Below are 14,812 nucleotides of genomic sequence, written 5' to 3'. Positions count from 1 at the left end.
GTGTGGTTGTCTATGTGTGTGTATCTCTTTAAAAATTCTGCAATTTCATCATTTTATGACCCCCATTTGCGAAGTTGAGTATTTATTTCCAAAAATGCGAAACTCCAGGGACAATATTTGAAATCTTCTGTTTTCTTCCCCAATTCGCATTCTACTGTGAAATACTTCGCATCTTCATTCTTACACCCTTCGCATCCCTTCGCATTAATCACCTTCGCATTTTCATTCTTACACCCTTCGCATCCCTTCGCATTAATCACCTTCGCATTTTCATTCTTACACCCTTCGCGTCCCTTCGCATTAATCACCTTCGCATTTTCATTCTTACACCCTTCGCATCCCTTCGCATTAACCTAATTAATCAAATGCGATTCACAAAATTTTTCATTCCAGATGCGAACACAGTTTAGTTCTTGAACTCTAAACTTGCGAAATCAAAATTTTCATATGTTGAACCCATATGCGAATATTAACCCAATTGACTTCGCGTTTTTCTTCACGAATCATCCCTCAATCATCAATCCAATTGCGAATCAAAAACTCATATGTTCTTGATTAGTACGAAGGCTTAGGAAATTTTTAACACAAACTTTTCTCCTGTGATGTTTTCCCATTAACATAGCAAGTTATACAATACGAACATAACACTAACCCTAATACACAAGGTTTAATAGAGTTGACCGGCTTGACTTGATGACTTGACTTGACTCAAGATTGACGATTGTCACATCTTCCCCCCGTTAGAGGGAATTTCGTCCCGAAATTTGCACTTCGAATGGGGATCCAAGAATTTAGAGGAAAGATGGGGATGACTTTTCGTAGTACAAGAATTTGATTATGGCGAGGAATAACTCGCCCGATGTCACATGATTACTACTATGCATGCTTTAATCGATGCTAGATTTATCATATAAAGAATTTCGGGATTTAATAAAGAATTTCGGGATTTAAATGTCGATGTTAGAAACACGTACTGATATTTGCGGGCAGTTCCGGAGTGGTTTCTCCCTCGGTGATTGCAAACACCCTCCCACCACCACCAGCATCTCTTGTCCTTGGGCATTCCCTTTTAAAGTGTCCTGTTTCTCCACACTCGTAACAGGTTGGGCTTACTCTAGAGCCGGGTACCTGGTTGATAGGTCGTGCTGGTGCCTTACAGAAACGAGCAGTGTGCCCCTCTCTGTCGCAGTTTTTGCAATGCATCTTTCGGCAAGCCCCAGTGTGATGGAAGTTACACTTGTTGCATTTTGGAAGTGTTCCAGCGTATGGTTTCATGGGAGTTGGTGTGGTGAGGGTTGTGGCAGCATGAACAGCAAGGATCTGTTGCTTCCTAGCGAGGCCTTGGGTTGATTGGTCCTTCTTGTTGTCCCAAAACTTTCTTTCGTTGTTCCCTCCTCTTGCTTGGGTAAGGGTGGTTGTCATAGTGTCATGGTGGGCATGATGGTCAATGAGTTTGCAAAAAGGAAAACTGATCAGATGGTAAGTTCCTACTAGTAAAGACAAGTCAGTTGTTATAGAATTTGATTTTTCCTGCATTTTTCTTCGATTTAAGAATTCCTTATATATAGTTCATAAAGGAAGTCCATATGAATGAACTTCACGAGTTAGTGGGTTTTGTGGTCTCTCTTAGATTTTTCACGAGTGTGCTCAAGGCGATTGGTGCGGATCGTATGTATTCTCGTTATTTGCATCAACCTCTGCGATACTATGGAGAGTTGTTCTACCCTGAATCTCGTTTCGGGCAACTCTATAGACTAGGATTGGAAAAATTTTATCTGCTGAGTTTCCTTCGTTTATGTTGTAGAAGCTTCGTTCTCTATTAAACGACATATGTTGGTCTTGTTCTTTGCTCCAGGTTTCCAAGCACTCTACCCAAGGAGGCATCGGGCCTTGAAAGCCGGTCAAGGGTTGGGATTCGGAACAAGAGTCATCGGGGTTAAGTTCTCCACTTCAGGGTCGGGGTCAGAACCATCAGCATAGCCTTCAGCTTGGTGACCATCTACAGGGGTTGGGTAATCATTCTCTGGCTCCTCTCCGAGCCATTTGGTATTGTCGTGGTTAGGGTAGTACGGGTCATCGTGTGGATGGAACTCCAGCCATGATATCTTCGCGAGAAATGGGGATATAAGAAATGATTAAGCAAACGTACTAATTGGCTAATTATACGATGATCTTTATCAGGTACTTCAACAAATTGTTTAGTGCATACTAATTATATGTATTCGGGACAGGATAGACCTTCGAATAAGCGACCCTAACTCTAAATCCCCAATCCAACGAGAACAGGAAGTAGAGCAAAGATCCACAGATTCTAAGTCTATGACGTCCTGGATACATAAAATTTTAATGTATCCACTAAGCAACTATTGACCTATTGATAAAGATCTATTTAGTTCTTGCAGATGTAATTTTTAATAATGCCAAAATACCCCTATGGTATTTCATTGTGGTAGTGTTGGTAAGTTTTTAGACTTGTTGCCACATCACAACCATTCTTGGGCATATGCTAATCACTCCTCGGACCAGCATAGTTGATCAGGCTATGCTATTCCCAAGACTGATCATACATCCCCAGGCTTAACTGTGATATCCAACAATCATTACTTTTGTTTTGTCCTAAAATGATGCTGACCTTAGTATGTATGCATGCATGTATACTTTTAACAAAAGTTATTTATTCTTAAAGGTATAGTGGTTTTGAAATCTTAAAATCAGAGACCTTAGTCCCAATGCATTTATAGTTTGTATATCTTAGGTGGTTCGATATACTTAGTTCACTATAAACAATGCTCTGATACCAATCTGTCACACCCCCAAACCAAGGATGGCGGAAACGTCTGGGGGTGGAGGACTTCATGTACCGTATCACAACAACGTGTATAATAGTGCTCAAAGTAAAAACAACCACCATAAATATAATTGCAAAAGTTACACCAAAGTATATGTTTACATGTTTCAAAAGCAATTACACTATGATGACAAAATAAATTGTTGACGGTTTAGCGTCCCATCCTCAAAGCGATGAAGTTTTCCTGTTTCACTGATTTCCTGAGAATACAAGTAGTTTTAAAGAGTGTCAACACAAAGGTTGGTGAGTTCATAAGAGTTTTGTTTGAAGTAGAAACCGTTTTTCCTTGTAAAATCGATTTAGTTTGATTTCCAGAAAATCCAATATTTTCTTAGTTAAGTATGAATAGAAATAATCCTACATGATGCTGTAATGAACCCTAGAGTAATCCGTAGAGTTCCTCTATAATCGTCCAACATATAAAGTTATATAAGGCTTAACTTAGATAAAACGTTGAATATAGTGGGTCTGCCCTAGGTCCACAACCCAACGAGGAACAGGAGATGAGGCGGGCACCACCAATTCTAGGCCAATCAAGACTAAATTCTTATATGACTCAACATATACGCTCAGCGACTATAGTTGAAGTCTAACAATTTTAGAGGATGTGTAGTTTTAATATCATAATAGCTTTGTATAGAGACCCGGCACTTTGTATTTGTACCCCTTTTTGTATAGAGACCCGGTACTTTGTATTTGTACCCCTTTTTGTATAGAGACCCGGTACTTTGTATTTGTACCCCTTTTTGTATAGAGACCCGGTACTTTGTATTTGTACCCCTTTTTGTATAGAGACCCGGTACTTTGTATTTGTACCCCTTTTTGTATAGAGACCCGGTACTTTGTATTTGTACCCCTTTTTGTATAGAGACCCGGTACTTTGTATTTGTACCCCTTTTTGTATAGAGACCCGGTACTTTGTATTTGTACCCATAGAGATAAAAGGTGATTTTAAATCGACATAAAACTCATTTAGGTTTTAAAAATAAAATCCCGTAAACTTATGGATTGTTCCCTATGTGAGCCGTTATAATCATACTATGACTATGTGAACCTGCCACGACGTTCTCAGTGTCGCGAAAAATGAAATGACATTTGTCACCCGTAGACCTGCAGGTCCAACTGTAACTAGCAGTAAGGTGTGGGGTGTCAATCCCAATATAGATCTATATACAAGTATCACGTTCTCCCTCAAGGAGATTCTGATTATAACTACCAGGAATTATATCCCGCACTCGGACGTACGGGGAGAGAGAGAGAGAGAGAGAGAGAGAGAGAGAGAGAGAGAAATAGAGAAACTCACAATATAGGATAACAAGTTTACGTTAAATGTGTGTGAATATAAATATTTCTTGTATGAATGTACCCTTCTTGTACGAGTGCGCAGAGTGATGTATCATAAACTATACGTATTATAGTTTATCTAAAATGTATGTAATATGTATGAATCCTTTTATGGAAATGTATTAGTGTTATAAATATATTCAAACTATACTTTTTATAGTTAAATAATACGTGTTCCAAAATGAATGGATAATATTTAATATGAATGTCTTAGTTTCAGTTCATAATGATAAACTAACTAGGAAACACATTCAAACATTAAAACTTATGATTATACACTTTGCTCAACATAATACAAAGTGTTATGATATTTACATGTTGTTGGTAAAATTTAGCAATTCTGCCCTGTTTTGGAAAAATCATAGAAAAATCATACGAAGTCGAAAACTAGATCCGTAAATTCTGAGAGTTCACAAAATGTGTGTAGTTTGCTCATAATTTTTATCACAATTTATAATGACCTCTAACTTGGGTGAAAAAGTCCATAATCACAGACTGGTCCGGATTGTTGTTTGAAGTGATAGGCAGTTTTGTAAAAATCGCCATAAATTGTAGAAAAATCGTATGGAGATGTGCAAGTAGCCATTTTAAAGCTAAAAACTTGAACTATTTGCACCTTGTACAGTTTTGAAAACAAAAATATTTAAGATGCCCAAAACAGTCCGTGAATGGAGTTGAACTTTTCTGATGAAGGCTGTTAGAGAAATTTAGTTATGTTCTTAGTGTTTTAACTTGTATTCTCCCCCTGAAAACTTGAGAAAACATGAAAACGTAGGGGTATGAACTCACCTTGAGTGATTTCAGTAGATGATTGTTGAAGAATGGAAGTGTTTAATTCAAGAACACTTGGAGATGCCTTGAAGGTTTTCGAGAATCTAACATCATAGTTAGGGAGTTTGTGTAAGCAACCAAAGATTTGAGTAGAATGAAGTGAAATAATAATAGGGAGGATGAATTTTTACTTACTAAGTGTGGAAGAACACTTGAATCCAGCCTTGGATCTCGAAAATTTGTGTAGAAGAGTTTGAGAGAAAAAGTGATGTTTGTTACTTAGTGGAATGAGAGAAATGAGAGAAAATGAGGAGTGTGGTTGATTGTTCCAGCTCAAAAACGTGGGAGTGAGTGAAATTTGAGTGTAAGGGAACATTGAAGTGACATAGGTAAGGTGGGGAGGTATGGCTGGTCATAGAGTGGGTGTGGGGTGGTTGCTTGTGACTTTGATTTTTTTTTTTTTTTTTAACTTGCAAGGCACAATGGAATATATTATTCCTATAAAGGAAATTGACTCAATCAAGGACGATTTCACAATTAAAGTTCGGATCATACGTCTTTGGACTCAAAAGTCAAGAACAATGTCTTATAATAGTCTATATCCCATTTTTAGTTTAATTTTCTAAATATATGTGTGGTTGTCTATGTGTGTGTATCTCTTTAAAAATTCTGCAATTTCATCATTTTATGACCCCCATTTGCGAAGTTGAGTATTTATTTCCAAAAATGCGAAACTCCAGGGACAATATTTGAAATCTTCTGTTTTCTTCCCCAATTCGCATTCTACTGTGAAATACTTCGCATCTTCATTCTTACACCCTTCGCATCCCTTCGCATTAATCACCTTCGCATTTTCATTCTTACACCCTTCGCATCCCTTCGCATTAATCACCTTCGCATTTTCATTCTTACACCCTTCGCGTCCCTTCGCATTAATCACCTTCGCATTTTCATTCTTACACCCTTCGCATCCCTTCGCATTAACCTAATTAATCAAATGCGATTCACAAAATTTTTCATTCCAGATGCGAACACAGTTTAGTTCTTGAACTCTAAACTTGCGAAATCAAAATTTTCATATGTTGAACCCATATGCGAATATTAACCCAATTGACTTCGCGTTTTTCTTCACGAATCATCCCTCAATCATCAATCCAATTGCGAATCAAAAACTCATATGTTCTTGATTAGTACGAAGGCTTAGGAAATTTTTAACACAAACTTTTCTCCTGTGATGTTTTCCCATTAACATAGCAAGTTATACAATACGAACATAACACTAACCCTAATACACAAGGTTTAATAGAGTTGACCGGCTTGACTTGATGACTTGACTTGACTCAAGATTGACGATTGTCACATCTTCCCCCCGTTAGAGGGAATTTCGTCCCGAAATTTGCACTTCGAATGGGGATCCAAGAATTTAGAGGAAAGATGGGGATGACTTTTCGTAGTACAAGAATTTGATTATGGCGAGGAATAACTCGCCCGATGTCACATGATTACTACTATGCATGCTTTAATCGATGCTAGATTTATCATATAAAGAATTTCGGGATTTAATAAAGAATTTCGGGATTTAAATGTCGATGTTAGAAACACGTACTGATATTTGCGGGCAGTTCCGGAGTGGTTTCTCCCTCGGTGATTGCAAACACCCTCCCACCACCACCAGCATCTCTTGTCCTTGGGCATTCCCTTTTAAAGTGTCCTGTTTCTCCACACTCGTAACAGGTTGGGCTTACTCTAGAGCCGGGTACCTGGTTGATAGGTCGTGCTGGTGCCTTACAGAAACGAGCAGTGTGCCCCTCTCTGTCGCAGTTTTTGCAATGCATCTTTCGGCAAGCCCCAGTGTGATGGAAGTTACACTTGTTGCATTTTGGAAGTGTTCCAGCGTATGGTTTCATGGGAGTTGGTGTGGTGAGGGTTGTGGCAGCATGAACAGCAAGGATCTGTTGCTTCCTAGCGAGGCCTTGGGTTGATTGGTCCTTCTTGTTGTCCCAAAACTTTCTTTCGTTGTTCCCTCCTCTTGCTTGGGTAAGGGTGGTTGTCATAGTGTCATGGTGGGCATGATGGTCAATGAGTTTGCAAAAAGGAAAACTGATCAGATGGTAAGTTCCTACTAGTAAAGACAAGTCAGTTGTTATAGAATTTGATTTTTCCTGCATTTTTCTTCGATTTAAGAATTCCTTATATATAGTTCATAAAGGAAGTCCATATGAATGAACTTCACGAGTTAGTGGGTTTTGTGGTCTCTCTTAGATTTTTCACGAGTGTGCTCAAGGCGATTGGTGCGGATCGTATGTATTCTCGTTATTTGCATCAACCTCTGCGATACTATGGAGAGTTGTTCTACCCTGAATCTCGTTTCGGGCAACTCTATAGACTAGGATTGGAAAAATTTTATCTGCTGAGTTTCCTTCGTTTATGTTGTAGAAGCTTCGTTCTCTATTAAACGACATATGTTGGTCTTGTTCTTTGCTCCAGGTTTCCAAGCACTCTACCCAAGGAGGCATCGGGCCTTGAAAGCCGGTCAAGGGTTGGGATTCGGAACAAGAGTCATCGGGGTTAAGTTCTCCACTTCAGGGTCGGGGTCAGAACCATCAGCATAGCCTTCAGCTTGGTGACCATCTACAGGGGTTGGGTAATCATTCTCTGGCTCCTCTCCGAGCCATTTGGTATTGTCGTGGTTAGGGTAGTACGGGTCATCGTGTGGATGGAACTCCAGCCATGATATCTTCGCGAGAAATGGGGATATAAGAAATGATTAAGCAAACGTACTAATTGGCTAATTATACGATGATCTTTATCAGGTACTTCAACAAATTGTTTAGTGCATACTAATTATATGTATTCGGGACAGGATAGACCTTCGAATAAGCGACCCTAACTCTAAATCCCCAATCCAACGAGAACAGGAAGTAGAGCAAAGATCCACAGATTCTAAGTCTATGACGTCCTGGATACATAAAATTTTAATGTATCCACTAAGCAACTATTGACCTATTGATAAAGATCTATTTAGTTCTTGCAGATGTAATTTTTAATAATGCCAAAATACCCCTATGGTATTTCATTGTGGTAGTGTTGGTAAGTTTTTAGACTTGTTGCCACATCACAACCATTCTTGGGCATATGCTAATCACTCCTCGGACCAGCATAGTTGATCAGGCTATGCTATTCCCAAGACTGATCATACATCCCCAGGCTTAACTGTGATATCCAACAATCATTACTTTTGTTTTGTCCTAAAATGATGCTGACCTTAGTATGTATGCATGCATGTATACTTTTAACAAAAGTTATTTATTCTTAAAGGTATAGTGGTTTTGAAATCTTAAAATCAGAGACCTTAGTCCCAATGCATTTATAGTTTGTATATCTTAGGTGGTTCGATATACTTAGTTCACTATAAACAATGCTCTGATACCAATCTGTCACACCCCCAAACCAAGGATGGCGGAAACGTCTGGGGGTGGAGGACTTCATGTACCGTATCACAACAACGTGTATAATAGTGCTCAAAGTAAAAACAACCACCATAAATATAATTGCAAAAGTTACACCAAAGTATATGTTTACATGTTTCAAAAGCAATTACACTATGATGACAAAATAAATTGTTGACGGTTTAGCGTCCCATCCTCAAAGCGATGAAGTTTTCCTGTTTCACTGATTTCCTGAGAATACAAGTAGTTTTAAAGAGTGTCAACACAAAGGTTGGTGAGTTCATAAGAGTTTTGTTTGAAGTAGAAACCGTTTTTCCTTGTAAAATCGATTTAGTTTGATTTCCAGAAAATCCAATATTTTCTTAGTTAAGTATGAATAGAAATAATCCTACATGATGCTGTAATGAACCCTAGAGTAATCCGTAGAGTTCCTCTATAATCGTCCAACATATAAAGTTATATAAGGCTTAACTTAGATAAAACGTTGAATATAGTGGGTCTGCCCTAGGTCCACAACCCAACGAGGAACAGGAGATGAGGCGGGCACCACCAATTCTAGGCCAATCAAGACTAAATTCTTATATGACTCAACATATACGCTCAGCGACTATAGTTGAAGTCTAACAATTTTAGAGGATGTGTAGTTTTAATATCATAATAGCTTTGTATAGAGACCCGGCACTTTGTATTTGTACCCCTTTTTGTATAGAGACCCGGTACTTTGTATTTGTACCCCTTTTTGTATAGAGACCCGGTACTTTGTATTTGTACCCCTTTTTGTATAGAGACCCGGTACTTTGTATTTGTACCCCTTTTTGTATAGAGACCCGGTACTTTGTATTTGTACCCCTTTTTGTATAGAGACCCGGTACTTTGTATTTGTACCCCTTTTTGTATAGAGACCCGGTACTTTGTATTTGTACCCCTTTTTGTATAGAGACCCGGTACTTTGTATTTGTACCCATAGAGATAAAAGGTGATTTTAAATCGACATAAAACTCATTTAGGTTTTAAAAATAAAATCCCGTAAACTTATGGATTGTTCCCTATGTGAGCCGTTATAATCATACTATGACTATGTGAACCTGCCACGACGTTCTCAGTGTCGCGAAAAATGAAATGACATTTGTCACCCGTAGACCTGCAGGTCCAACTGTAACTAGCAGTAAGGTGTGGGGTGTCAATCCCAATATAGATCTATATACAAGTATCACGTTCTCCCTCAAGGAGATTCTGATTATAACTACCAGGAATTATATCCCGCACTCGGACGTACGGGGAGAGAGAGAGAGAGAGAGAGAGAGAGAGAGAGAGAGAGAGAGAAATAGAGAAACTCACAATATAGGATAACAAGTTTACGTTAAATGTGTGTGAATATAAATATTTCTTGTATGAATGTACCCTTCTTGTACGAGTGCGCAGAGTGATGTATCATAAACTATACGTATTATAGTTTATCTAAAATGTATGTAATATGTATGAATCCTTTTATGGAAATGTATTAGTGTTATAAATATATTCAAACTATACTTTTTATAGTTAAATAATACGTGTTCCAAAATGAATGGATAATATTTAATATGAATGTCTTAGTTTCAGTTCATAATGATAAACTAACTAGGAAACACATTCAAACATTAAAACTTATGATTATACACTTTGCTCAACATAATACAAAGTGTTATGATATTTACATGTTGTTGGTAAAATTTAGCAATTCTGCCCTGTTTTGGAAAAATCATAGAAAAATCATACGAAGTCGAAAACTAGATCCGTAAATTCTGAGAGTTCACAAAATGTGTGTAGTTTGCTCATAATTTTTATCACAATTTATAATGACCTCTAACTTGGGTGAAAAAGTCCATAATCACAGACTGGTCCGGATTGTTGTTTGAAGTGATAGGCAGTTTTGTAAAAATCGCCATAAATTGTAGAAAAATCGTATGGAGATGTGCAAGTAGCCATTTTAAAGCTAAAAACTTGAACTATTTGCACCTTGTACAGTTTTGAAAACAAAAATATTTAAGATGCCCAAAACAGTCCGTGAATGGAGTTGAACTTTTCTGATGAAGGCTGTTAGAGAAATTTAGTTATGTTCTTAGTGTTTTAACTTGTATTCTCCCCCTGAAAACTTGAGAAAACATGAAAACGTAGGGGTATGAACTCACCTTGAGTGATTTCAGTAGATGATTGTTGAAGAATGGAAGTGTTTAATTCAAGAACACTTGGAGATGCCTTGAAGGTTTTCGAGAATCTAACATCATAGTTAGGGAGTTTGTGTAAGCAACCAAAGATTTGAGTAGAATGAAGTGAAATAATAATAGGGAGGATGAATTTTTACTTACTAAGTGTGGAAGAACACTTGAATCCAGCCTTGGATCTCGAAAATTTGTGTAGAAGAGTTTGAGAGAAAAAGTGATGTTTGTTACTTAGTGGAATGAGAGAAATGAGAGAAAATGAGGAGTGTGGTTGATTGTTCCAGCTCAAAAACGTGGGAGTGAGTGAAATTTGAGTGTAAGGGAACATTGAAGTGACATAGGTAAGGTGGGGAGGTATGGCTGGTCATAGAGTGGGTGTGGGGTGGTTGCTTGTGACTTTGATTTTTTTTTTTTTTTTTAACTTGCAAGGCACAATGGAATATATTATTCCTATAAAGGAAATTGACTCAATCAAGGACGATTTCACAATTAAAGTTCGGATCATACGTCTTTGGACTCAAAAGTCAAGAACAATGTCTTATAATAGTCTATATCCCATTTTTAGTTTAATTTTCTAAATATATGTGTGGTTGTCTATGTGTGTGTATCTCTTTAAAAATTCTGCAATTTCATCATTTTATGACCCCCATTTGTGAAGTTGAGTATTTATTTCCAAAAATGCGAAACTCCAGGGACAATATTTGAAATCTTCTGTTTTCTTCCCCAATTCGCATTCTACTGTGAAATACTTCGCATCTTCATTCTTACACCCTTCGCATCCCTTCGCATTAATCACCTTCGCATTTTCATTCTTACACCCTTCGCATCCCTTCGCATTAATCACCTTCGCATTTTCATTCTTACACCCTTCGCGTCCCTTCGCATTAATCACCTTCGCATTTTCATTCTTACACCCTTCGCATCCCTTCGCATTAACCTAATTAATCAAATGCGATTCACAAAATTTTTCATTCCAGATGCGAACACAGTTTAGTTCTTGAACTCTAAACTTGCGAAATCAAAATTTTCATATGTTGAACCCATATGCGAATATTAACCCAATTAACTTCGCGTTTTTCTTCACGAATCATCCCTCAATCATCAATCCAATTGCGAATCAAAAACTCATATGTTCTTGATTAGTACGAAGGCTTAGGAAATTTTTAACACAAACTTTTCTCCTGTGATGTTTTCCCATTAACATAGCAAGTTATACAATACGAACATAACACTAACCCTAATACACAAGGTTTAATAGAGTTGACCGGCTTGACTTGATGACTTGACTTGACTCAAGATTGACGATTGTCACAGATATTCATCTAGGGTTGCTACTACCTGTGTTATGTTTATGTGTTAGTATGATATGATGCTATATGCTAGTGGCAGTATGGGGAGATAGTCCCCCAGAATACCAGTCGATAGGGCCGAAGGGGAGGTCATGCCCAGCCATGCTAGATAGACTATGTGATATATGTGGTATGTGGTAGTAGTAGGGGTGAAATAGTTCTCAGTATCCGGTCGAGAGGACCAAAGGGGAGGCCAGCTCCCAGATATGCTAGTCAGTATCCGGTCGAGAGGACTGAAGGGGAGACCAGCACCCAGATATGCTAGTCAGTATCTGGTCGAGAGGATCGAAGGGGAGGCCAGCTCCCAGATAGACTAGTCTGTATCCGGTCGAGAGGATCGAAGGGGTAGGTCGGGCACCCAGATATGCCTGACAATATATGTATGTTATTGATTATATGGTATGTGGTATGTTGGGGGAACTCACTAAGCTTCGTGCTTACAGTTTTCAGTTTTGGTTTCAGGTACCTCTTCTTCGAAGGGGAAAGAGCTGGCACGGTAGCGGCACATCACACACATGCTCCGTATTCCGCACTATGAGATCTTCCTGGGGATTTGTACTCTGACATTATTATGTTTTATGAAAATGTTTTTTTCAGACATGCAATATCTTTATAGAATGTTATGATCGGTAAACGTTTTATTTCGAATGTTTTGCTAAGTATATGTTTTTGAAAATGAAATTTTTGGCTCGTATTTTTGGGATGTTACAGTCATTTTGGGAAATTTGAATAGTAGTTTGAGATTGGTTCCCTGTTTATTGTATATGTGACTTGTAGAGATAGTATTTTTCTATTTGGAGATATGATGAGTTCAACTATCTTTCAGACTATGAGGTTGGCTTTCCTCACTCTACTTGTGGGTCGAAGGCACCAATGCCAGCCCAATAGGTTATGTATCCTAGTATATAGGATGAGGTTATGTTGTTTATATGATATATTGGTAGATCTGTTTGATTACCTGTACTTGTTGGCTATATGCTTATGTTTATCTGTTGCATATGTCGACATATTATTGTTAGGTTGAGTCGGTCCTGCTTTGTGCTGATTGCCAGGATACCTGGGGTGATCTAGATAGGTTGTAGGCCCTATGAGGCGGTCCAGTTAGCCCGCCCGGAGAGCGGTCCGAATAGGTTGTAGTCCTTGTGAGGTGGTCTAGTTAGGCTGAAGGCTCATATATGAATGTTGTTATCTGTTTGGTTGTGTATGGTACCTTGGGGGAACTCACTAAGATTTGGTTTACAATTTGATTTTATGGTTTCAAGTACTTCAGAGGACAGGGGCAAGGTGAAGGCTTGATCGTGCATGTCATCCTGGCTTCATGTGTTTTTATGATTTTGGGATACTCTGATTAATGACTATGACTTTTGGGAACTTGTTTTGTAAAAATTATAGGAATGGTTTTAAAAATAAAAATTTTAACTTGATTTTTGGTATGTTACATATAGGATGTATGTGTATCCTAGATACTTAGGCCTAATGGTCAAGAATTGTGTGAGGATATGACTGAATTTTACGATATCTTATTGTCAGTCATTTTCACTATGCGAATGTTGTTTGCTTTGTACTTTGTAGGACTCATATTGATATGGGTTAACTGTTAAATGAATACTTAAAGTTGCATGTTGCAAATGTTAAAAAAATTTAGAATGATTGATTTGACCCTATTACGCAACTCTCATCTGAGCCTAACCATTGTGGTTGGGTCTTTTAGTCAAAAGATTATTTAAGTTTTGTTGTATGTAATTGTATTCATGAATAGTTAGTTCACATTAATAAGGTTCTTTTATTTGCTGATGGTAAGGTGAGGTGGGATCCTAGGAGAGCTTAAGAAGTAATTTAGTATGATTGGTATGCTATTTAGCAGGTATTAGAAGTATCAATATAAGAAGGTTCCTTAGAGGACTTACGATGATTCTTGAGGAAAGTATGGGTAGGTATGGAAGGTAGTATTGGGCTTGTAGTACTGAAAGCACAAGATCCATACTCAAATCGAGAAAAGTCATTGTGATTATAAGGAGCTGGTTAATGGTAGATAAATTGGTTTGATACCATGATTCACTGCAGTATTTTAATATCTGACAGCCTTTTGGTTATGGTTATTCAGAATGAAGATGAGGTTTATATATATTCGGGCTAGAGGCCATGACAGTTTGGATATCAAGGATACATATTTGTACGAGTTATTTGGTTTTAAGGTGTCAAGACCTTGTTTAAAATAGTTCCAGTTTGAGTAGCGAGGCTCATAAAAAAAGTGAATGTGATGATCGGCTTGAGGGTTGAATCGTGTGTATGAGTGGTCGGCTGATGGATTGGGACATCGTTCTCTACGACGAGGTTATGTTCTTCCAACCTCCCGTATTGAGGGGTAGGGCGTAAAGGGATCGGATGTGTGTCAGTCCATAGATATAAGAAAAGGAGGGTGTTCACTGCAACAGTTTCTACCGTAAGGGGGTATCATTCGATTCGTGGTAAACGTTTCCGTCTTTAAGCAAAGGAATGTTTAAGGCCCAGCTGCTCTTTTGGTTCAGTATCTTAGGTGAGAACCATGTGGTGAGTCAGATATGTGGTAGTTTTTAGAAGATCGGGGATATTCAGCGAGGATCGAGATGTTCTAGTTCATAACAGAGAGTTCTATTGATATGTTGAGTTTTTTGGTGCTATTGATTGAGCATCTATAAGGGATTCTTGAAGCTCCATGGGAGGATAAGGTCATGGATAAGTTCTTCTAATCCAAGTTTTGGTTGCACAAATGTATTTGTTCATAAGGTGCCTCGTCAATCCAATGGTATTTGATAGAATTCTTTAAGATCAAGGCGATGATCTTGGGAAAGGTCTTTGGGGCCTCCATCAAAA

This window comes from Lactuca saligna, chromosome 4 (assembly GCF_052625555.1).
Source record: "Lactuca saligna cultivar CGN05327 chromosome 4, ASM5262555v1, whole genome shotgun sequence".
Lineage (NCBI taxonomy): Eukaryota > Viridiplantae > Streptophyta > Magnoliopsida > Asterales > Asteraceae > Lactuca > Lactuca saligna.
This window is presented reverse-complemented; position numbering follows the sequence as displayed.